At 40.2% G+C, this 23988-nt stretch overlaps 1 protein-coding gene across 2 annotated transcripts in view; it reads left to right on the forward strand.

The window, feature by feature from the left end:
- The window catches only part of meis1b (Meis homeobox 1 b), a 114964-nt gene that overhangs the window by 64628 nt on the left and 26348 nt on the right, over positions 1–23988 (forward strand). The window lies entirely within an intron of this gene.

Genomic DNA, 23988 nt, shown 5'->3' on the forward strand with positions numbered 1-23988 from the left:
CTTCTTACTTCTCCCTTTAACATCACTAGCAATCTTGGGACCCATGGCTAACCCCTTCAACTTTGAGATAAGCAATAAAATGCACTATAAATACAATATCAAAGTCTTTAGCATATTGACATCTTAGTGACAAGTGACGTCGACCAATAGCAGACCAGCATCTAAGGGACGCCATGACGCCGACCAATAGCAGACCAGCAGCTGAGTGACATTTGCAGTGACGCATGAGAGTGGTGTGACTCGCACAGCCATACACATGCACACTAACCGCCAAGTTTGAATTTTGTAGGTGGGAAAAATGCTGGAACAAGGGGACGAAAATACTTCATATTCCACATCGTAACGTGAAAAACGTGATGTTGCGCCTTATAATCAGGTGCGCCTTATATATGGATGAATATTGAGATTGAGATTGGTAGATGGGGAATGAAGTGATAAAGTAAGCTTTACCTGTTTCTTTTGTGTGTTTACAGTTGAACAAGGTTGCTCATATTGACATTGAGTTATTATGCTAGTGTTTAGAGTTATTAGTTGAGTTATTATTGTTATTAATTTGAGCATTACTATATTGTGATTGAAAAAGTTTAAAAATATGTCATTAATTGAGGGCACGCCTTATAGTCTGGTGCGCCTTGTATATGGAAAAGGTTTTAAAATGTGTCATTATTGAGGATGCGTCTTATAATCCGGTGCGCCTTATAATGCGTAAAATATGGTAATCTAGCAATGCCCTAACCTGAGGTATCAATGTACCAGGGTTCTGCATGATGTCAGTGTTATGCATGTCCCTTGAAGAGGCGGGGCCTAATTGGGTGTATGTGAGCTGTGGCCGACAGCTGCTCCTCCGTTCCAATTTTTTTCCTCGTTTTCCATGATTCAAATTGGTCCACAAATCAGTGGACCGCTTGAGTTGAATTTATATTCTGGGCCGTACTATTTGACGGAAGCAAGGCTGGCAGTAATTTGTGAAGAACCGCAGTAGTCCAGTTTTATCGCTCGCATCATTTTTATTGTATCGCCATCATTTTAATCGCACTACTCTCGGGTTAACGCCACACTTAGAGCCGTCTCGGTTTCTCAGCTTCTGCTTTCCGCGTTTCACCAATTGGACTCACACATACACACAAACAAACCAGCCCATTATCTTTCAAGTGTATTAAATAATTGAGTGCACATGCAGGAGAAGATGTTGATACAGCAAAACTAGACTAAAGCAAAAGCACCCCCCCACCCCCCCACCCCACCCCCTTCCTTCCCAGCTCTTGTTGGGGCCCTCAGGGGAGTCGCCGTTGTGCCTGAGTGGAAGGGAAGGTGGGTGGCGCGAGGAACCTGTCAGGAGATGTAGGAGGTGCCATCCAGCTGTTTATGCAGATTATTTGGGATTTGGGAGTTTTTCCATCTTTAATCTTAAAAGCAATTCTTGCGAGAAAATGTTAGTGGTCCTGGGATGTCATCGACCATGTGGACGTTTAGAGTGGAAGTATTCAGAAAAAAATGTTTTTGGAGTGTGGGAGGAAGCCAGAGTGCCCGGAGAGAATCCACACGGGCATGCAGGAAGATCGGAGCGAGGTGGATTTGAACACGGGTCCCTGAACTGCGAGGCGGATTTGCTAACCGCTGTTCCACCGAACATTTTTGAATGAAAATGAATGAAGTTCGAAGTTAGTAACGCAATTAATCCAAAATACAGTTAAGATGGATAAAATCGTTGAACTTCTCACAGCAATCTGCGCCATCTTCCATCGACCAATCACTGCACGCCCACGTTTTTCGCTCTGCCTTATGCAAGCAAATCGGACTGTTCTTCTTCAACCTTAAGGTTGCTCGAATTTAAGTGGCACGAATGGGATATTTTCTGACAGTTTTGATTAGAAATGGCAAAAAAAGTGAAGGGATCACCATTTCGCGCGGTAGAGGAAAAGCAAACTGCTGGAAAAATGATGAATCGTGGCCGGTTTTCCGAAAAGCCGCGCGAGTAAGTGCGAGGGCTGCGATGCCGGCCTCTGAGGAGGGAACATAGTACAGCTTCTTCAAAGAATCCCATCATGCATTTGGAATCTACACCCTGCTGGCCCCAACCCCCTTTGCTTTCATCCAAATGGTATTTTCTTGTTTAATTTAACAAGAAATGAGTAGTAAATGAAAGCTCGGGCCTCCGATCCCCCGACGCGTCCCGCGCTCCGCTCTCCTCTCCCCTCTGAAAAGGCAATTTGTGAAATTATGTGATGGAGTAATTAGATGGAATTCACAAGCGCGCCTCGACCCTCCCCTCCTAACTGTTATCCACGTTCATGGCCGCCTGCCTCCAAGAGGGAGGGGCGGCGGCGTTAGCGTGTTAGCTGGCAGACTGGGGACGCGATCTCGTACACATTATCGCTAACACTCCCGATGCTGGCTGAGCTCCCTGCCTATTTGTACACACGGTCGGCGTAACGAGAGGCAGCCGCCGCGGCAGCTCGTAAACCGAGCCAAGCCCGCAATCAAACCTCTCTTTCCTCGCCGCCGCCACCTTTTCTCCCTTTTAAAACGTATAAAACGCACCAAGAGAGCGGATAAAAAAATCCAACTGGAAGGCGTAATCCGCCGTTAATACAATTAGAGGCTAATTTAAAAGCTCGCTTTTGCACGTTGTGCCCCGTACCAGCTCGAAGCAGGCACACGCACAAAAAGTGAGGTTTTGAATGGAAACAGGTGTGAAAAGTGACAATTATTGTAATCCCGCCAAAATAGGACGCACCTGTGTATAGGACACACCTATAATTTTAAGATCAAATTCTGGTGTTACTGTGTATAGGACGCACCAACGGTTTGGCGACAATGTAAAAACTGTAGCAAAACAAAAGAAATCTCATCATTGTAAATTCTTCATATTTTCTCGTGTTCATATCCATAAATTATATATTTGATGACCCGCATCAAATATGTGTGTTTCAGATTTCCCACTTTGTGAGCGGTCATTGAACAGTGTTAAGTTGAATGAGCTCAAAGCAGTTTCGATTGATTTTATGATTGTGTATATGCCAAAAGACCACAGTTACGAGTCAAAAGGAATATCTGTCCATGTTTTCTAAGCGGTGCACTCGCAATTGGATCAGCTGGCGACATCATAACCTTTACATAGTCCTCTCCATTTTAGTAGTCTTTCTGTGCGCGAACAAAGACCTTGGTTCAGTCTGCTTGCTTCTTATATTGAAAATAATGCCGGAACAAGCTCATCTAACATGAACTGCTCTTCGCTGCAGTTACAGTTCAGCTGGAATGGTACACGGTTACATGGCTGATATTTGACGATGTATGCTATTAATATCAGATCGGGACACGTCTTAATTGTATTTTGCTCAGTATTGGAAACAATATTGGCCTTATTCATCTTCAAATATATTTTGTGAAATTTGGCGTTTCAGAAGTCGCGATGAGAACGAAAATTTAAGACTGGGCTGTGACAATATGGATATTCAAGTTGTATCAATGTGATACCCGGAATTGAAAGTTCTTTTCAGATTCTCAGCTGATGATATTTTCAAGGCAGAAGTATGTCTTATTTTTAAAAAGGTCTTTCTGCCTAATATCTTGGTCAAAGCACAATGCTTGCACATTTAAGCAGAAACTAGGTCTCGTGAATCTATTAGTCACGCGTCTTTTTTATTTTATTTTACGAGCGGCACTTTCAAGGAAATATGCCGCTTAACAAGGATTTAGTATCCGTTATCGCGTGAGCCATTCGTCACTCTTCATGACGTCTAATTCTGGAGACAATCGGGATGGCGCTGATGCGGTGCGGCCTAGCTGACTGGTAATCGCTCCCCCGTTGGCAGCACCCCGTCTTAGTCTGCTGGAGCCTCAACATGTCAGCGCCGCGCTCACCTTGGGCAGAAACTTGGACGCGCCAAAGAACGTCACTTTGTCTTTTTTTTTTTTTTTGTCCTTCATTACAAGGGCTGACCTCGTGGACAAAAGTCCTCTTCATGAGTCCACCCCGTTGTCGCTTCTGCTCAATCTTAGTTTTTCATCTTACCAAGAAATTTGGAAAACTGCATTCCACTCAGCGGGAAAGTCCCGAATGTTCGACCTAGAAGAGCACGGATGAATAGAAGAAGAAATTGGGAAAAATAGCTCAAATTAAGTAAACTCAATGGAAAGCATGTTTTTATAAAGTTTAACGTAAAGATAACATAAAGATACGTTATTGATATTGGATATTGGTCCGATATCAGCCAAATATATATAGTCAGTTTGTATTGGTCTTTTTTTCAAAATTTCCACTATTGTCTTAATCTTCAGTAACATTTCCCATGTTGAACCAAACCTAAATGGGTCATATTTTCTCCTACTTCTCAAACTGCTATTATTATTTCTAACAATGACACTTTGTCCTTTAAATCCGTCGTTTAAACGTCTTTAAAATGCTGCAGTGTGCCTTATTGACTTGAACCAGTGACATCGTTTTGCTAAGTTAAAATGGAAGAATTGGCAGCTTCTTAAAAACTGCTTCATCGCTAGTCATACAGTTATCGTATTGGTGTGAAATAGCACAAAGTTAACGGTTTTAAGTATTGGGGGAACAAAAAAAACCCAGTTCCGCTAGTAAATGAAGAACTGTATGTAAATACATACTCACATATGTAAAACTGGCCAGTTTTCAGTCATGTAGAAGCCCATAAAAGTTTGAAAATAGAATAATTCAATTGCTGGAATTGCCCAGCTACCAGAATTAGAATTTGCCACAAAAATAACTGATTTGAATCAAAATGGACGACTTATTGTTTAATTTCAGGTTGCTTTATAGTGTAAGATAAGAATAGAGATCGACCGATATGAATTTTTCAGGACCTATACCAATTATGCCTGATAATTCACAAAGGACGGCGTCAGATAGCGTTCTGTCGGATTAGCGCGGATGTCTGCAAACCCGGAAACGGAAATGTGTCTGCAAAACCGGGCATACTTCTATCGGGAAAAACTTTCCTTTACTCAAACAAAACAATACTCATCCATCGAAACGCAACAATCATTTAACAATATAGAAACGATTTTCTTTGCTTTATTTGAAACAAAAAACTTCCAGTTGAATCAGCCTTTAAGGCAACACATTTACATTGATTTCTTCATATCGGTGGGGGGGGGCATGTTGATTAACCCTAACTATACACACAAACGGAAAAAAAAAATGTTATTCATACGGTGCTTGTTAGTGATAAAATTGGCAAGTTTTCGGCAAAACAAAAAGCCTCTAAAAAGGCCATTCAACGCCGCGAGACTTTGACGATTTTGACTTTCCGCGGTTGACTAGCCACGTGTCCTAGTGCTGCTTACCCCATGATTTTGGTTTGGTTGTCTCGGCCGAGCAAAGGGGGGGTGGGGGGCTGAATATCAGCTGACTGTCCATCTTTGGTCTCATCAAAGACAAACAAAGACGCAATATCCATCTCGACGCGCAGTCGCGTCTCGTCCTCCCGTCACGTGATCACGAGCTTAATCCGCTCTAAGTGGCCGTCAGAATTGGCGGCGCCGGCGCTTTGACGCCCTTCAAAAAGACGATAGACGGCGCGCATGTGCCTGCGGCCCGGCGTGGCGTCGCAGAACAAGTGGCCGTTCTTCCACCGAGACTCTGAGATGCTTCATGTGAGGCGCCGGGACCGCCTCTGGCCTCTTTATGTCTTCCACTATAGTATGTTAGTCACTCTTTTTTATGCTGTGTTGTTGTGTCATTGCCACAGGTGAGAGGTGATAAATTAAGGCCGCATTCATAAATTTGATCGATTAACAGGCGCTAATCGAAAAATACATTATTTTCAGCATTTGTTGTTTAAACTGCAATTTTTTTTTTTTTTTTTGCATGTGAGGCCCTTTGAGACTGGTGATTCAGGGCTGTGCAAATAAACTTGACTTGGATTAATAATGAATGACTACAAAGGACCTATTATTAGCGGAATAAATTAACAGTTTTCTAGATTGTGAAAGAATTTTCCCCTCGTTAAATTTTACGATCAAAATATGACTTTAATTTTTTGATTGGCTTTTTTGTCAAGGCTCAAAACACTTCAAAGTGCAGAAAACAGATTTCTTTTTAAACATTTCAACTTGAAAAAAAAATGCACCTGTTCTCCAAATATCTTCCAAATGATAAAACATTGTGATTTCCTATGAATTTTACAAACAGTTATAAATATATTACATTACATATTACGGTTGGTTTACACATTTACTACAGCTGTTTCTTAATTATTGTGAGAAATCATTATCATGATCAATGTCATCAAAAAAAAAGATATAACATGAATAAATCCCAAAGACATATTTTCATGTCTTTACAAAGTCCAGATGTTCAATCCAAGGTACTAATTTATATATTTTTTTTTTCAAATATTCAGGTAAAGTCGGGTTTTAAAATAGATCAAATAAATAGATAAATATCTATCTATAAAGAAATAAATGACTTGCAAGTAAATGCCCAGGATTCGTGAAACATACGTAAAAATACGTCTTTGGTATTGAATGAGTTACTTAACCTATAACAATAACATTATGACACTTACTTAGATCAATGTTGTCATTTCAGAAGTGTGTATCAGATCGGTAACCCTTCGTATTACTCAGTACCAAAGAAGTAACTGTCGCTTTCAAAAACGTTGGCCATCTTTGCTTTAGAGGAAACGTTTGATTACAATTCTGATTTTTGTTGGAGGGGTAAGATGAGATTTAAGTTTACAGCCGTAACACCCAGCCCTAATTGAAGATATTAGACGCCACTTGGTCAAGCAAGGAAGGCAGCTGAGTCAACCTCACACACACACACACACACACACACACACACACACACATTCGTATGTGCGCTCATTCTCTGGCCCCCAGCCCCCACATTGGCCCACACCTTGTAATGAAAACATCATCAATTATCCCTCTTGACAGGCCCTAGAGACCAAAGGCAGACAAGGGGGGCATCTTTTTTGTTGTCTGACCCTCACACACACAAACACACACACATTTACTCACTAACGCTAGCTTTTGTTTGTGTATCCCCCAAAAAAAAAACAATAGCGTGATGAGCCATCTAGGCTGAATAGTGACCCATGGGAGTGTGTATACAACTGGGAGTGATTCAATGTGTTGCGTGGCGTCTTGGTGGTACTGGGGAGGAACCGGGGTTGTGGGGGGGGTGGTTTGACCAGGCCAGAGGGGTAGCTGGCGGTCTCGACATAGATTACATGAAAGGCCATCTGTTCTCTGATTGATGGACAGGATGATGGATGGACCTGTTTTTTTTTTTTTTTTCAAACGGAAGAAAAGAATATCTGGTAACCCGAGCGGGAGGTCATACTGGACCCTCAAGCTGAGGCACGGTGTGACCTCTTCCACATAGAGCTAAGAAAAAAACTGATAAAACATGTTTAGGAAATATAACATTATAAAATGTGGTAAAAGTGGTCAAGCAGACGTTTCATGGAGCTTAATGTGATTAACAACCACTAGGGGGCATTTACTCATTATGAGAAACGCTAGCATCACGCAAATGGACATGCGTAAGTTTTCCATACTGGGCAAAATAGTTAAATCAGGGATCTACGCTAACATATGAATTGGGAGCACCGATGCTACGTTGTTTGCGTCGCACAGGATTTGGTAGCACGCTTTTTTAGGGCGTTACCACTGTTCGGTGAACACATTGCTGGAGATATCAAAGCTCAAAGAACTGATGAAAATAAAGTTACAGACCGTGGCTCTGAATATTGTTCTTGTTCAGTGATTTAATAAATATTGTGTGCTATGCCTTTGTAAATATGAAAGATTGCCACATGAAAGATTGACTTCCATTCTTCAGTTTGAATTGATGTAGGTAATAGATGTGTTGTAAGCATGGAAACACTGCCATCCAATGGGCACAGATATTACTACAGTGCTCAATTGGCTTGTATTAGGTAAGCATTACTCAAGGGTCTCAGCTACCCTCCATAATAAACATATTTGATTAGAATTTTATTATTTATTATTATTACTATTTTAAAAGACAAGAATTCTCGTCCATGGCAGTGAAAGAGTTAAGTAAATGATCATTTTAATTTCCCTCATCAGTCCTTTTGATGTCTGATTTTATAGATTGCTAGAAAGCCTTCATTGTTTAGCTATTTGTGGTCATTATTAGAGTTTAATGCATTGATGGACTTTTTTGTGAGAGTTTGAAATTTCTGACTGCATTTGAATGCACCAATTGGGACAAACCCCAGAGACGCTACAAGGGTTATCATACAATGACATTACAGTTGACTAGCGGTTTTTAGCGTCATTAATTCGCGATTTTATATGATTTTTTGATTTGCGAGTGAATCGGTTGCATTGTGGGGCCCGGGAAGAAATTTGATGGAATGGATTCACTTTCTGTGTTGACCTTTATCTCTTACGGTTTATTTTTTTACATTTGTTGTGATGTACCGTAGCATAGCAACATGGCCACCTTATTAACATGCACCGAATGATCGTGTCCACTTGCATCATAATAAGTTGCGTGCGTGCGTGTCCGTGTGTGTGTGTGTGTATACTCATCATCATCGATGTGATTGATGGTTTCATGCACAAAGGCTCTTTCACACTCTTTCTCACTTTCATTATCAACTGTGTGTTATCAACTGTGTGTGGGTATGCTATGGCGGGGGGGGACTAATAACTCTAAAATGACAAATCATTCGAGGTAGGGCGCTACCGCATCAGAGCAGATGCGCACAACTGTGACATCAGCGCATGGGTGGGATGTGGAGTTCCCCACCATAGTTGTGGTATTTATTAGAGAGTAAGTGACAAGTCTGAGTCTGGAAAATAGAGTCACAAGTTAGCCATTTCGCTCACATGTATCATAACATCCAGCATAGAATTTTTTTTTGAGACCCCTGCCAAGGCTCAAAGTTCCTAATTTGAGTTTGCACCTCCTACAACTTTTTTTTTTAAATTGATATGATTATTCACTGAAAACTCATGACACTAAAATCAATTAAAAAATATATATCATTTCCATCTTTTGACCATTTTTGGTGCATTTTTTCCACATCATTCTCACAGTAGCTTAGCTGCGGGATAGCAAACTCCTGCTTGTGTGATAAATGAGTAGCCGTGATATAATGAACTTTGACAATTTGTCACCATTTGGATGAAATTTCAGCTCCCGTGTCTTCTTTCAATGCTTGCCTTTGATGAGTAAAGCCTTTGATGTATAGATTGGAAAAAATACCACACATTTGTTAAACATAGCACACATTACCCAAAAAATAAACAGCTCAATGGATTCAACATGCAACAACGACGTTCTGTGATTTCCGCTAACGACCCCCTGGTTACACTTAGATTCAGCATGGTATCTTTGAGTGCTTTAGCACTAGAACAACTACCATAAATAGAAAAAATTAGACGAGAGGTGCAGCGAATCACAGATTGTTTATTAATTCTTTTTCCGATTAATCGAATAAATATTTTAGATAAGTTATTAAACATCTGGAGTTTTAAAATTTATACATTTATGCATTGTCAAATTTGAAAGAATGTCAAATGACAAAAATCGGCAGATTAATCTATTATTAGAACAACAAAAATGTGTCGGTCACGATATGCAAAAGTGCTTTTGCTCCTTCATTGAGTGACTCGCCACAATTTCTGCAATTTTCTTGCCACGCTTTAGTTAAGTTGGAAAATGGATTAAGCATGATTTTTTGCTACTTATATTCATCAAATCAGCAGTTTTACGTCAAAACTCCTTAAATGAAGTTCAGCAGCTTTAAAGAAAGTTTAGCATAGCCTAAGTGTGTGTGTGTGTGTGTGTGTGTGCGCATGGGTGTGTGTGTGGCATGATTGTGTTCAGCCAGCAATATATTAACTCTGCTTTAGTGTGAAATCACATTAGTGCTAGCTGTTAGCCGCTATCCATTAAGGCTGGTTTGGTGATCCGCGGGATTGTCGGATCTCTTTTCTGGCTGGAGTCAGCAGCTCAATACCTTGGACTTATATGGCCACTGACCCACATATATTATATGGGTGTGTGTGTGTGTTTTGTCCTTGTCACTTGTGTTATTTATTTATTTGTCCGTGTGCTTGTTGACGCAGATAATGAGCGCGTTCATTCATCAATGGACTCGTTTTGCTAGCTCGTCATTGTTCACTTGGTCTTGTGCAAAAAAAAAAAAAAAAAAGTTCATAACACACCACAGGGATTTTTTTTGTTAATTCTTGCGTGTTCAAATCAGGTTTTTGTGACGCACATACACTTGGTTGTTTTGTGTAACAAATTCAAGTTTCCAGGCCTTAAAGGGACAGTGTGTAAGATCGTTTTACATTACGGACAGCAGGATGTGCTGCATTTACCACTGTCCGTAGCTATAACAATCTTGGCCGCCTCCGGAGAGGTGGCACCCCCCCATGTAATATCATTTAATGATAACTAGACCTACGGTTATATTTAAAACATACATTTGGTCAGTAAGAACACATTCATTTGCAAGTTTTTGAAGTTTACAATCATTTTATTCATTCCTTTTTAATGAAAAACGGTCTGAATCTTACACACTGTCCCTTTAATTTATTTCACAATTTTAGCCATAGGTTTTTTTTTGTCTATACAGTGTTCCTTCATTTATTACAGTGTTACGGTCCCAAAAATAGCCGCCGAAACCCCAAAGTCGAGACTAAACTTTTATTTGTTCGTATCTTTTTTTGAATGATTTAATACATTCCTTTTTAATGAAAAACGGTCTGAATCTTACACACTGTCCCTTTAATTTATTTCACAGTTTTAGCCATAGTTTTTTTTTTTTTTTTTTTTGTCTATACAGTGTTCCTTTGTTTATTGTGGTTTTAAGGTCCCAAAAATAGCCGCTGAAACCCCAAAGTCGAGACTAAACTTTTACTTGTTCGTATCTTTTGCTCAAAAGAAGAGGTAAACACGCTAACACCACCATGCAAGTTTTTAAGGTTTACAGTCATTTAATACATTCCTTTTTAATGAAAAACCGTCTGAATCTTACACACTGTCCCTTTAATTTATTTTGCAATTACAGCCATAGGTTTTGTGTGTACGTGTGTGTGTGCCTACACAGTGTTCCTTTGTTTATTGTGGTGTTACGATCCCAAAAATAGCCGCCGAAACCGCAAAGTCGAGACTAAACTTTTTTTTTGTTCGTATCTTTTGTACAAAAAAAGAGGTAAACACGCTGACCCCACCATGCGCCCTACTACCTCTCAAGCCGGTGTAATTAATGGTTTCCGCTTGCTAATGTGCGTGTTCATTGTCGTGTGAGGATTCCTATACCCAGTCAAGCAGGTGGTGAATGCCCACAGCAGTACGTCACGATGGAGCCAGGAAAAACGAAAGGCTGACATTTTAGTCACTTCCTCCCATGATGTTTTTCATTTTTTCCCCCCCAGCTAAATCGAGTGGTCGTATTTCCTGCCGCTTATTGTAAATACCGTGCACGCTTCACCTCCATCCTGCAATCGGGAGGTGAAGCAAGCGCTGCTCACTTGTTTGTTACGACGGATTAGCTCATTGATTTGTCATAGTGGTGCACTGATGGAGAAGATGAGCGGGAGGAGCAGAAACAAGGCCGAGCTCGGGCACTTAACGGAAACTCAACAAGAGGAGGAGAAGGCAAATGGAAGGAAAATAAAAGGGGGGGGGCGGGGGTGGCGTTGTAGCGTGAGAAAGCTAGCAAAAAAGCTAAATATAGAACGGATGGATTGAGGAGGGTGCGGACAGGTGAAAAGATCTACCGCCAGTGAATGAGATGTCACCAGGCTTCATCCTCCGGAGCATCAGGAAGCAATTGTGAAATTAACTCACCTACTTTTACCCAAAAGCTGACTTTCTAATTAAAACGTCAGGGGCAAAAGGGTAATTATGCTAATAACGTAATAATATCGCCAAGGTTATTAGCGTGTGCTGAAATTGCTTCCTCCAAGGGATCGTCTTTCGGCGACAGACGCGTTTCATTCATAGTCCGCTGAAACAATGCAAAATAAGGCACAGTCAGGAAAATTGCAACATTGTATCGTAAAAGTGAACAAGCTAGGGAATGTCCATTTGAATCTTCAAATAAGCTTTCTCTGCATTAATCAACATAAAATCATATCCAAACTGATTGCTACCAAATGTGGCCACAGTTGCTACATGACCAAGAAAAACGACCTCCGCCAAGGCCTAACTGTCAAGTATCAAATCAAGATGACGTCCAGATTTTAATAGTGCAAAGTTGTGACGCATTTACAGCTCCAACAAAATAGGTAATCGAATTGTTTTAACCCCTGGGGGAAATTTTGATCCAACTTGGACTTTTTTGTGTTTTTGATACGTGAGATCAAAGAAAAGCATACCAGAAAAGAACAACACACACACAAGGAGGCTAAAATATTGCATCAATCGTCAAAACATGGCGACTTTCAATATGCCACGCTACCGTCCCTTCTAAAGGCTTGCAAACGGGAGATTTAAAGGTGCAGGCGTGAAATGAAGCCCATGTCGGACTCATTTACTGCCATTCAAACTTGGAAGTATTGTCAATTTAGGACATTAAAAACCCGATGTTTCATCATGCATTTCCCTCGATTTTTGCATTAATCCTTTCAATGGCAACTCGCAAACGGGGTGCAATTTGGTATTGACACCCCAAAATGCCAATGACTGCTATAGACGCCCAAGATTAACTTTAATTTGGCTGGAAGTGAAGAGTTAATATTTTTACCTGTCACTCACTACATGTCATTGTTATATATTCAAGAATAAGAATGCATTACTTGCTGCAAATAACTGCCTTAAATTTGGCATTTTGGGGGAGCATTTACCTCACTGCCTATAGACATCAAAGATATATTTTTATTTGACTGGCATGTCATCGTAGTGTATTGGAGCATAAAAGCGCATGACATGCAGTATATAACTGACTTAAATTTGCCATTTTGCAGAGCATTTAACTCACTCATTGCCAATGATGGCTATCGACGTCAAAGATCCATTTTTACAGGGTTTGCAGTGACATTAAGGAGCTAACTTTGACTTCTTAAAAGACAATAAATGACTTTGCTTGAGGCAATGGCACACTTGGCTGTGCTAATGATCAAAAGGGTACCAGCGGTGCCTTTTTTCGGGCCAGGACAAACCCTGAGTGCATACCCACCCTGCATGGCGGTTTGGCAAGCGCTAAGTAAAGAAGGCCCGCGCCACAAAAACAATCATCATTTTTTAAAGCTCGGTGGCAGCTGCTATTCTATGTATGCTCTCCGTGGTGGCGCATCACAGCCTACCAATGGCAACCCGGCTCCCCGAAGCGGCGGCGGCTGCGCACCTCCAGCTGCGGCTGCCGCAGCGATGCCTTTTGGAGTGCCTCCCCTCGCTCAAATAGGCAGTAATTACGGGCTTAAAGAGGTTTAGTGGTCCAGCAAACTACATAATCACCCCCTGAATTAGCCCCGGCTCATCAGGCGCAGTCCGACGAGCGGCGCGCCGTAAAGGGGCGGCAGGTGTGGCCAAACATCCGGCCTGCATCCGATGATGCTAACCGAGCACAACCTTTGATTTTAGTGCCAATCAAAATGGAGCTTTGTCAAGACTTGACTCAACGTTCATGTACGTACATGTCGGGATGATCTGTGTATTTCGGAAGCAGCGATGGGGGCAGAAGTACTCAATGCCTTAGTTTCGCTTGACGACGCAAATCAGTTTGGCAGAGAATCAGGAATTCTAAAGAAAACAGACTTCTAGAAGCATTATGTTACAAATGATGGAAATTCATTACACTTTTTTTTATGGTAAAAGAGTCAATGGGAAACAAACAAAATTTCCAGCAGATGATTAAAACATGTACAACCTCAAAATGCAACGATTCTGATATTTCTTCATGATTGCACCTGGACGTGCGAGATTTTGTACAAAAATAATCATTGTCCTTTTTTTTGGACCATTTAAAACCATTCTAATTACAAATTTTGAGATGCATTTTGGTAGGATTTATTCCATTGATTTTCCCGCGATTTTTGTAACATTCCATTAAGCGACGGACAATGTCAGCAAACAAAGTCTTTGTTGACTTGTGTTTCACCTCAAGACAGTAGGTGGCGGTAGAGACCAGTTAATGGCTATGTGTTGAGGTGTCATCACCACTTTACGGACTACAAAGACAGACCATACCATTTTTGTGGGTGTTAATAAATTTAACCGACATATGTACGGATAGAACTGATGCCAGTGAACAATTTGAGGGGTTGAAGAAAAAAACTAAATTAATAAATAACTTCAATTATTACGCCTTTAAAGGCATTGACAAAATTAGGTAAAAAATATGCCAAGTGTGTGCACAAGGGTTAAAACAAACATGTAACTTTGTCGTTAAAGTCTGATTGCTTAACGCTAACACAGAACACCAATGTCGTAACAAATAGATTCTTCGTGGCGTGAAATAAAGGAATGGATACATTGGCAAAGTTACAGTAGTACAGTAGTTGTAAAACTCTTGTTTTTGTATGCATGATTATATTATTTTGTCCTTTTGTTTGACCATATGCACATGCCAGGAGTCTACTACCAATTATTTTCACTCATTCAATCCCTTTGGCATATTTTTACGTTTTTTGTTATCAACTAGTTATCAATATTATTACCGTGTCTTTGATATTCCATTAGTCAAAAATTAACGTCAAAATCTTGGTTTATCTATTTGTCTTTTTTTCGTACCTTGCGCCATCTTATGTGGAGATTGAAAAAGTCTAAATACAGGAAAATTTCCGTAAAATACAGAAAAATCTGTTTAAGTATTGCAGCCAAGCATTTGTACTTTATTTCCCAACACCGTGAAGCGCGATTTTGCACCGCACCAAGCCTGAATTAGCCAAACGCCGCCGATGATGATCAATTACCCAAGATGAGCTACGCTTTCCACACGCCACTAACTCCATTTGTTTCCCAAACGGCCGCAGCATTGAGGGAATTCCCTAAACCAACAAAAGCTGTTTTTTTTCTTTTTTTGGGAGGGGGTGCTTATTAATGCATGAAAACATCTGTTTTCCCCTCTTTATCTCAAAGATATGAAGAGACACTTGATGACAAAGTGCCAATTGTTGAATTATTCATGTTACAAGCTTGGAGATGTTTCAGCTTTTTTTTTTTTGGGGGGGGGGGGTGTTATTCTGCATTGGAGCAGGCCACAATCAAAGGAAATTGGGTTGGGTTCTTTGTTTTCTTGTTTTGTTCCTTCTTTTGCTTTCTCTTTAATCGCGTCTTTTTCTTTCTGGCTTTGTTCATTGCCCCCCCCCCCCCCCCTCCCATAGAAATCAATTGAATAAATGTCGAATAAATGTATGGTATGTATAAATAAATGTTGAATAAATGTACCAAAAGTTGCACACTGCACCATCCAATTTCCATCAAGTTTATGAATTTGTTTATATGCCAAAAGACCACAATTAAAAAACGATTCAACTCCTTTCTGTGTTCTCTAACCGGCGCACTCAGAACTGAATCAGCTGGAAACATAACTCTTACATGAGCCTCTCCGTTTTAGTAATCTTCCTGTGTGTGAACAAGGATGGACTCGGATGTTGGTTCAGTCTGCTCGCTTCTTTTATTGAAACTATTCCCGAAACCACCTTAGCTAACACGAGCTGCTGTTAGCTGCAACAGGCACTGCCTGCTAACAACCAAATGACCTCCGCCCTTTTGCTCGTCCCTTTACTGTTATTACAATAATTTAGAATGCGCCCGATATAAAAATGTGCTTCAAATGTCTGCGTATGTGGCTGACGGATCAATCTTTCTCGAAAAATATATATAATGTTTAAGTTACACCGGTTATAGCACACACCGATACTTTTGGCCTTCATTTTTTGGGGGGGGAAAAAAAGGGCATATATAAAAATAAAAAAAGGGCTTATATTTGGGGAATTACGGTAATAAAGGTAGTTTTTTTTAGAAAATGTAGAGGAAAGTAAAAAATGTGTTTTTACTCTTTATACAAGAAGATTAAATGACAAGATGACCACTCAACCGGATGCAAATTTGGGGAGTGCACACAACGTACGCAGGAAAGTCTGCACTTGCTCACAGTTTTGGCATAACAATGTGCTCGCTTCCCCAAATATTTAAGGCAATCTCATACCGGCCTGGCAGCACTCGCAGTAAACACTGCGTTCCCCAATGCGTGTGTGTGTATCTAACCCTCGGGCCAAAAAAAGGCCCCCCGGATTAGCCGTTTGGGAGCGGGGCCGCTGCTCGGCTTGTCGCTCACCTGCCAAGTCAACAAGCAGGAATCAACGTCTCGCTTGTGGATTGTTTACAAGTCCTTCCAATGCAGCCATTAGCGGCATGCTAGCGCTTGTCAGCGTAACACCGTTTTGATCCTCTGGGGGAACCCCGGTGTAAAAGGGGTCGCGGCCCAGCAATAGTGAGAGCCACATTCGTAGCACGCTAAGGAAGTTAGCATTAGCTGGTGAATTGGCAGAGGTGGGAAAAAGTAGTTGCAATCTGTGGCGTCTATGTAAACACACATTGCGGATAAAAGAATGACGTTCTGAGTCTGACGCAACTCACAAGTTGAAATAAAGTAATAAAAACTGAAATGTGCTTTTCGCAGTCTGACAAGTGCAAAATTGAAACGAGCAATATTACGCGAGACCGAGTGATCGCGGTGATGAAATAAAAGTATCAAAAGCTCGCGTGATACTGCTTCAGTATAACAGTTCTATACGTATCATTAGTTAATTCAGTAAGTTATTATTCATGTACAATGTACAAATTATTATACGTTAATCTTTTAAGATTGGAAAATAAAAGTTTTGGTTTGCTTCCTTTGCTTTATTCATGGTGCATGCCACAATATAGCTGCGTCATGCTACGTCGCCAAAGTATTAGCAGTGATCAAACAAAAGTAGCTAACCAATCATGCTTTATTATTTCACTTTTATGGAATTGGTTATGCAAGGTCAACTTTTGAAAGGCGCACAACTACAAGCAAAATTCACACAAAATAAAATGAACCAAGAACGTTAGCTGTTAGCGTAGCACACTAACTAGAAAGGCATATGTCAACACTGAACCAAATGATGCGAATTCAAATCCAAATAAGGAAATTATTTCATATAAATAGTTTTGCCTGGTTTTTTTTGCATTTATTCTTAGCAGTATTATTATTTTTAAACAAGTCAATTATCAGAATTTTACTCTACCAAATGGAATCAGTCAACCTTAAAAAAAAAGTATGTAGCTGTCAGCCTTGGTCAACAATTCTCAGCTGTATCATTTGGGATTTTTTTGTATCCAGTTAGATTTTTTACAAAATTCAGCTAAAAATCTAGCAAAAAAATTGCTGTTAACTTGTTAAGATACTGCAATCATTTTTTTTACTGCGCTGAAATCTGGGCACCTTCATCATCCTCTGATGAAACATCAGCACGCCGCCGCTTTCCAAGTGCAACGTCACGGTCTCTATTTTTTGTGAGGGCCCAGCCAGGTCACATGTCCGTGACCGCGTCCACCCCCCTCCCGACCTTGCACTTTGCTTTGCAAAAGTGTCGTGTCGTGGTAGCGCACGGGCTGGGGGAGCTTAAAATAGAAAAGATGCGCCGCGATGTGGCCGCGGCGCTAATAAGACGAGGAAGGAGTCGAACATATGAGGAGATGCCGTACGGCGTGCGTGGACGCCATTTGAAACATCACAAGCGTTTGTGAACTTGACTGGATTTGGCCACGTCAGCGCTTATGTTCCTTGTCAAAGTGTATTTTTGGCACTCCCCGGGGGGGTTTGTTTGTGCTGACACTGCGAGATGAAGACGGTGAAATAATCCTCAGCCTCACTGTAAACTGGAGCATCATCACAGCAACCAAAAAAAATAAATGTAACTTTGAGAAAATGTCATTTTTCTAGGGCCTTGTCATCGTCTTTTTTTATTTTTTATTATTATTTCAGCAAAACGTTGACCTCAACTAATGTCAAGGCACTCTGTTAATACTGTGGCAGAGACATGACTAAGTCCATGTGCAGCGGTTCTGGACCATAATAAATAGCCTTAAAACTGAGAATGCTGTGCCACCCATGTCTAATTTATTGCATTTTGCAGCTACATTTGTAGTGGTATATCTTATTTAGCACCTCCTCACAACTTAGCAATAAGTTGCTTCATGCTCCAATTAATTTGCTCTCAATTTGAAAATAAAAGATGTACTGTTTCTGAAAAACTATATTGGATTTTCTGTCATTAAATCTCATGCACTCCCTTCTGTACATGTACCCCCCCCCCCCCCCCCCGATTCTAATAGCCTTTATTTATTGCACAGCAGTTTGTAGTTAGCAAGCCATTTGTGTTGAATAGTTAAGATCTGATAACATGACAATAACATCAAATATGTACATAAAATAAACGCCATCCCTACCAGAAATCAGGATTATTCAATGTATTCATGTGTGACGATCGCAACTGATGTCGCAATCACAACCAATCAGAGGCCAGCAAGATGCCGGTGTTATTGTTGGCCAGCTAGATGGCTGCGCGCGGGTGGGTTTGATTTCTGATACAGTTAAAGAAACAGTCCCATTGCTAATACATTTCAAATTGACCAACATGACTCATTGAAGAGGCCATAGGAAGTTTAGATTAACATAGCAAGACAAAGAAGCTAAAATCTGATTGGACCAAAATACATACGTGCCTCTTAAGAGAAATACTATTGAAACGTTTTGCTTTTTTTTAGGGGGGGGGGTCAAAATCCTCATGACAAAACTTTAACATACATGAACTTTTCCCTGTTTTAGCTCGATTTGGCAAAGTCCCACTTAGTTATATTAACAGGCAAAATAGCAGAGTCAGACCGATAAGATGAGGGAAAACATCAACCTCCCTGGCGTCCCTCCCCTCCGTCCTGGCAGCCACATGCTCGCAGCGAGCAGGCTGCGAGTTCTCATGAAAGCACTTGTATATTTGGAGAAGACGTATCATTAAGATAGAGCAGAGGGAGCGAGGAGGAGGGGAGGATGCGCAGAAACTTTCCATCTGCTCCTTTCAAGAACGCGCTCGCTCTCTCGGCACGCTGAATCCAAGCCAAAGGCCATTAGGAGACACAGTATCACACACCATATTAAAACTTCACAGTTGTGACAGATTGGAGTTCATTTGGCACGCTACAAAAGCGAGAAGGGGAGCATAAAAACACATTGTGCTCTCCAGTGTACTGTGTGTCTTGTCTGAGAAAATTGTGCTTTTTTTTTTTAAACATTTTTATTTGCTTTGCAATCATTCATTCTTGTTTGCTAACCGAAGATGATTATGATGTTGATTATGATAAAATACATGTTGTTCATCACAAAGTCAAGGACAGAAGATGACTGACAGACCTTCCCAAAACTTTAATTTCTTGCAGGTTAATGAACAGAAATCATCATACACAAATAATTCAATTATATTCAATAATACAATTAACAGATATATACGCATACGTGAGCAGAGAGAGGAACATTGTCAGACACAAGTCATCTTAGCCATCGAGCTTTCAAACTCTTGCTCGCTGGTTGATGCGACGGGGCTCAAAAAAGACGGATAAACAGACTCACAGACAGCTCTGAATAACAACAAAATAAGAACAGACTGAAAAATAGCAATTGTACTTTGTGAAACTATTATTTTTATCCTATAATATTTCATTTATTAACCATTGTTATTTAATATTCACCAATCAGACTATCATTCCCATTTCTGTTGTATACTAGCTATACAATGACAATATATGCATTATATTCTATTCTAAATCATTTTCATACTGTGGACGAGTGGATTAAAAATTCATTAACTTATTCAAACAACATGAGTCAAAGTTGGACTTGGTGTCATTAGGGCCCCGATTAAGATCTATATAGAAGTAACGAACTAAACAAACATTTATTTTTATGTTTGATGTATTAAAAAAAATAATTCCTGTGCAAATTGTTCAGATTTGCACTGATTTTTTTTTCCACATAAATTTAACATTGTACAAAAAAATAGCTGTTCATAACGTTCATACTTTGAATTGCATGTAGGTAATAGCTATGTTGTAAGTGAGGAAACTGTGCCATCCAATGGTCACAGTTATTACTGCAATGCTCAATTGTCTTATATTGGGTAAGCGTTAGTCAAGGGTGTCAGCTACACTCCGTTAAAAAACATATTTGACAAGAATTTTATTTGTTATTGTTGTTCTTATTATAAAAGAAGATTTTTTTCGTCCATGGCGCTGAAAGAGTTAATTATGATATATGTGGTGACGTCTATGGGTCGCATGTGGAAGGTTTTATCCCGGCTTATACGATGGCTCCTTTTAGGGACATGGCTTGAGCCCTGTTTTTTCCCTCGCCTATCCTTTGTGATTTTTTTTTTTCACATCTTAAAGAGTACTGATAGGACTTTCTCTCCTGTCTCCCTCTGTTTGTCGTTGTCTTTGTATGATTTTTGGACGGTTTGAACCTGTTAAGTGAAATTTCGTTGCCTTGTACTTGTGCAGGTGCAATGACAATAAAGAAACTTTGTGCCCGATTGAACTTGTTATATTTCTATAATTGGTGGGTTTGGCTCGGGTTTTAGGTAGAGTTCTGGAATATGCGCACCGGTTTTTCAATTGGTTTGGGCAACATACTTAACACTTCCCTCTATCAGTGTGAAGCTAGCACTGGCTTCTCTCCCCAGAGCCTCCTAGGAATGCCGTACTGTATGTTAGCTCAAGTTAGGATTAAGGGAGAATTTAGGCTAATTGCAGCTTTGAATTGGGACTTGAACACGATTCCCGAAGCCAGATATTTAATGTTTTTAATCCAAATCTGTAGCAAATGAATGTTTTTGTTATCCAAACAAGCGTCAGAATCACTATTGTACCCGTTTCATCGAGCAAGGAGCCATATTTGGTAATATGCGCGGAGGGAGGGGTGTTTAAACAGGTCCGTGACTCGGAAGGTCTGGTGCGGAAGGAGTCGTGGGATTTTGTGTCCGTGTGCGAGGCGTGACCCGGCAAACAGGCCGCGTTTGTTCTTTGCTTTAGCCGGTGGCGTAGACCTTCCCCCTTTCACGACTCCCCCATATATCACGAGTGAGGCTTTCCCGCATAGGCTGCATTTGCTATTTGTCTTGCCGACCGGACGACGTGTCCTACGCTCACATGATGAGCTTCGATATGCTAGCGGAACATCGTTTGTACGTCGCCGTCTGTTTCAATGGATTGGAAGCGAAAGCCTAAACAATGGCGTTTTATGATTTCCAACACACACGCGGCAGAGTGGCGCCTCGGATCAGCCGTCCCTTAGCTAGCTTTGCGGTTGAAGCGATCTGATTTTTACGTATTGCGATTTTCCGGTAGGGAACGTTCTGTACGTGGCGTACCAAGTTACCACACAAAATGTGTTATGTAAAAGGCATGGAGCGACGACCTCGTGTTCTAGTCACACTTTGTAAATAAAAACAGTCAAACTCAGCCTTTGGGTAGTGGACGTCATGCCTCATGAGCCGCTATGTCAAACTTGCTAACTCATTCATACTGTATAATTGACTGATAATTATGCTCGTCTTCATTGTTCACTCGATAACATACTATACATGTTAACACTTTGTGAATAAATAATAAAATTCTGGTCAAAAACGATTTTTTATGGAGAGAGCTCACATCCTTGACTAATGCTTACCTAACATAAGCCAATTGAGCGATGTAGTTCTAACTGTGACCATTGGATGGCAGTGTTTCCACAGTTACAACAGAGATATTACCTACATACAATTCAAAGTAAGGAATGGAAATCAATCTTAACCACCCTTATTTACATAGATAAAATATTCTCAAAATGCTAAACTTACTGGCCCTCTAAAGGTTTCCTTTTCCAATAACGCTTGGCACTGAAAGAGTTAAACACTAAAGGAACTAGAACTAAAACTAATGTACCTGAACTTTGATGTCTAGCACACCATAAAACGTCATACAACGCAAGCCTGCCTAAAAATAGTAAATAAAAAGTATGGTGAAAGGAAAACATTTAGGAAAAAAATAAAATCCTACCGTTTTTATCGCATCAGCAAGCCGTTAGCAGCTAGCTAGTCTGGGGCTAGCTGCCAGTTGACAGGAGATGCTAGCATAGTCGTATTCATCATTCACCAGGTGGATATTCAGCATATTTTGTCTATAGAAATTCTGAATACATCGAGTCACTGTATTAAGCCATAGGGACCAGGAACAAAAATAGAAAGTAGAAATCCTTCAACATAAAAGCGGAAAAAAATGCTAACAGTGGCTTGTATCTAGCAATTTCAACTTTTAAGAGCTTTTGTCTATCTTTTTTTTTTTTTAAGTGTGTGTGGTCTTGGGTGAGCATCTTAGTCCCAAAGCACAGAGACAACCAAAACATTCAAATGTACATTTTATGCAATGTTTGAATGAATAAATCGAATGCCCCTTCTTCTGATTAGATGGTTTGGGTTTTTGCGTCTCACGATGCGAATGACAGGACTTAAATCTATTCATTGCACTTACTGCAGCCTATAAGAGGAACTGCGAACATAGAGGAGAAGCAACTCACAACCGCTCAACTAGCGTGAGTTATTCCGAGTCCAACTTCAACATGCTAGTTTGAATACACACACAAACACAAAGTGGATAGCAATTTGGCCAGAGGCGACAATGCAGTTATAACTTACTGCACGGAATTAGCCTCCTTGTATTCCCCCTCCTTAGTCGTCCTTCCCCACAGCCCATCACATGGACAAGGGGAATGCTGGGAGGGGGGGGAAAAGCGAGGCTCCCCTCTGCTGTCTGCCGCCATTCAAACAAAACACAGTCCTGTTCATTATGTGGCATGAAAGATGAAAAAAATAGAAATAAACATGCTGGCGCCGCACCAATTTTATACGTCTGATTGTTGTGTTCTTTGCGTTTGAGCTCGCACTGTGTCAATGCACACATACGCACACACAATTGTCGCGCGGCATGTGTCGGCATATTTTCAGTGTGTGATATTTTAACAGATCTATAGCTATGGATCCATAAGTATGAATTGGTATTTTTATTTATTTTACTCGTGTGTGAGTTCATTCTAAACAAGTGTGATTTGGAATACATAACCCTTGTGGCATTATGTGACAAATTATGGAATTTTTTTTTTTATGGTATCATAAAAAGATCAATGGGGAAAAAAACACTAGGGAGCTGAAATTTTCAGCAGCTGATTAAAATATGTAAAGTTGAAATATGCAACGTTTCTGACATTTCTAAGTGATTGCAGATGAAGGTGCGAGATTTTGTGCACAAAAATAATCATTGTCCAAATTTTGGACCTTATAAAACCATAATAATTACAATTTTTGAGATGCATTTTAATAGGATTTATTACATTGATTTTCCTGCCAATTTTGCAACATTCTGTTGAGCGGTGGTCAAACTATCTCAGCAAACAGAAAATTCCACGTTGACTTGTGTTTCACCTCAAGACAGTAGATGGCGGTAGAGACCAATTAATGGCTAATGTATGTCATAAAGTGTCATCATCATGTCACAGACAACGAAGACAGACCATACAATTTTTCAATTTGTTTGTAGGTGTTAATAAATTTAACCTTCATATGTATGGATAGACTGATGCCACTGAACAATTTGAGTGTTTGAAGAAAAAAAATATTCGAAAATAACTCATCATGACGCCTTTAAAAGCATTTACAAAATTAGGAAAAAAATGCAATGTGTATAGTTTGCAAAGCGTGAGCACAAGGCTTAATGCTGTCATAAATGAAGCCAAGTGCCTTAACTTTTTGGCCCCGCCCAGTCGCACTCAAAGCCAAACCCAAGTGTGTCAACATTAAGCATGAATGTTGTATTAATTTGAGTCTATCAATAATTTATTCCAACCTTGGGGTAGGATGATTATGCAACATACATCTTCACCAATATTTTTTTCTAAAAACGAGGAAAAAAAGTTTGAATGCATTATAGATTTTCCCTTATCAAGATACATACAGGGCTCCAATATATGC

Source organism: Hippichthys cyanospilos, chromosome 8 (assembly GCF_059441005.1).
Source record: "Hippichthys cyanospilos isolate Australia breed blue-spotted pipefish chromosome 8, RoL_Hcya_1.0, whole genome shotgun sequence".
NCBI classification, from domain to species: Eukaryota; Metazoa; Chordata; class Actinopteri; order Syngnathiformes; family Syngnathidae; genus Hippichthys; species Hippichthys cyanospilos.